This window comes from Amaranthus tricolor, chromosome 2 (genome assembly GCF_026212465.1).
Source record: "Amaranthus tricolor cultivar Red isolate AtriRed21 chromosome 2, ASM2621246v1, whole genome shotgun sequence".
NCBI lineage: Eukaryota > Viridiplantae > Streptophyta > Magnoliopsida > Caryophyllales > Amaranthaceae > Amaranthus > Amaranthus tricolor.
This window is the reverse complement of record NC_080048.1, coordinates 25,296,597-25,299,152: the sequence shown is the minus strand read 5'-3', so window position 1 is coordinate 25,299,152 and position 2,556 is coordinate 25,296,597. Positions and strand designations below refer to the sequence as shown.

The window sequence follows — 2,556 nt, the reverse complement described above, 5'->3', positions numbered from 1 at the left end:
GATAAAAATTTCAAGTCCATATGTCTTTGTTTGGTAATTATTTTATATTTTACCATTTTATAATTTACCGTTAAACAATTTAACGATTATTCAAAAATCATAAAAAAATTCAAAACTAAATATATTCTGGCCAAATCTTGTTGGAGACATTATAATATATTTTTATTAATTATTTTTGATGATGAAGAGTTCATCTAATACCATGTTTTATAATAAGAGTATTTAACACCTTAAAATCCATTAAAATGTCAATTTAACGAATAATCTCAACAAAAAGTATCAAAGAAATTTTCTTAACATATAGCTACTGGAAATTTCTTTTAAAATGAATTTCAAATATTTTCAAATTCATATAATCATTTCCATCACAATAACTTTCACAAAGTAGTGTTAAACATGCCTTTAAACATACAATAATTTATAAAATCAACATGCATGATGCCCACAATAATAATACATGTAATAAATTATTCCATACTCAAATTCATCATTTTGACATCATTTATCAAGATTTAAGAACTTCTCTTTGGGAATTTATTTTTTTTTCTTTTAAAAAAAAGTTTATACACAAACTTTCCCAACTTGTTCTTAAATCCTTTAAAAATCACCCCAAGTGACATACCTCGACTCCAAGCCTATATAATTATTCCGTAAGCTCCTACGCGTTTTTAGAAGTGGTTCTAACTTCAGTTCCTTGCCCTTCAAGCCTCAACTCCAACTCTTCAATCTATACTTGGTGGATTTCTTCAAGTTTGGTGTCTATGGAAAGCTCTTAAGATGAAGATTATTTTTATGGGAGATTTGAGTTTATAAACATAAATTTTCAGAAGTTTTAGATGGGTTTTTGAAGAAGATTTAATGAGAAAAGAAGGTGTTTTTGCTAGGAATTGTAAGATTGAACTTCAACTATGCTTATGGATGAAATAAGGAGTAAAATGAGGAGTGAAAGAAGGTTGATGGAGCTGAAAATATGGACAGCAAATATGTCTTAATTTATCATGTTTGCATGCTTGTTATGATGGTGTTTTTGGGTAAGAACAATAGGGGCTTTGGGTAGAGAGTTTGGTGGAGTGTGTAAGTGAGTTTTGGGGCTAAATGAGGGCTAGTATGGCAGCTAGGGGCTGCTGTTTTGGGGCTGATTTGGAGTGCTTTTTGTCCTCAATTTGGTCTATTATGGTATAAGAAAGGTTTATCTAAGATAGTTTAAAGTTTGGGTAAAAATTGTTGTACATGTAACAAGTTATGTAACTTGTACTTCATGTTTAAAAATCACTTGTATATGTAAGAAATATTTAATTTACTCCCATCATGGTTATATAATATACTTGGGTAATAATTAAAATTTTTTTTTTTTCGAACTGTTATGGGTAGTTGCTCAACTTTAAGTTTTACCTCCAAAGTTTACGTTACTTGTTACGATTCATAATCACGTTACGAATTAACAAGTTTCTAATCATTGTAGAGATTTTTCAAACTACTACCATCACTAATTAAATTATAATTAGTAACGAACAAATATATAAGAAAAATTAGGCGCTAAAAACGACTAATAAAATCTTCTAATAATACGACTGTTTCAGTCTTCCCTTCTTACAAGAGTTTCGTCCTCGAAACTAACTCAAACTAATGGTTATAAATACATCACTCAAATAAGTAAGGGTATCTAATTAACATGTCGTCCTCTTTTTCCCAAGTAGCACTGTCGCCATCCTGTCCACTCCATAGCACTTTCACAAGTGGAATCGTGCGGCTACGGAGTTTTCTAACCTCTCGACCTAGGATCCTCAGGGGTTTCTCCTCATACTGCAAGCTTTCAACAAGTTGAATCGGCTCATGCTGGAGAACATGTGATGGATCAAACACATACCGGCGCAATTGCGACACATGGAACACATTGTGAACCTTAGCTAATTGTGGGGGTAATGCTAACTCATAAGCTACCTCCCCAACTCTGCGCAAAATTTCATAGGGTCCAATGTATCGAGGATCAAGCTTCCCTTGCATTCCGAACCTCTTGATTCCCTTTGTTGGCGAGACTTTAAGGAACACCTTCTCACCGACTTGGAACTCAAGTTTCCTCCTCCTACGGTCTGCGTAGGATTTCTGTCGATCTTGAGCAGCCTTCATCCGGTCTCTAATGATTTTGACTTGTTCAGCGGTCTCTCTGATCATTTCTGGTCCAACGAGCACGCCGGGCCTCCCGGTATCCCAATAAAGTGGTGTCCTACACCTTTGGCCATACAAGGCCTCATACGGAGCCATACCAATACTACTCTGGTAACTATTGTTGTAGGAGAATTCTACCAATGGTAAAATATCCTCCCACGAACACTGAAAATCAAGGGCACATGCCCGAAGCATATCCTCTAGAGTCTGGATGGTCCTCTCCGTCTGCCCATCTGTAGCTGGGTGAAAAGTGGTGCTGTAATTAAGGGTCGTGCCGAATGCCCTTTGTACCTCATTCCAAAATCGAGCCACAAATTTTGGATCTCGATCTGAAACTATTGTCATCGGTATACCATGTAGCCTAAGTACTTCTTTCACATAAGCATCGGC

The 2,556-nt window shown here is 35.3% G+C and overlaps 1 long non-coding RNA gene across 1 annotated transcript in view; it reads right to left on the bottom strand.

The window, feature by feature from the left end:
* LOC130807038 (uncharacterized) overlaps positions 1-1,315 on the bottom strand; it is a 3,325-nt gene extending 2,010 nt beyond the window's left edge. Inside the window, exon 1 of the long non-coding RNA XR_009040438.1 lies at positions 623-1,315. This is a non-coding gene — a long non-coding RNA (uncharacterized LOC130807038). The remainder of the gene's footprint in view (positions 1-622) is intronic.
* Positions 1,316-2,556: the final 1,241 nt, after the last annotated feature.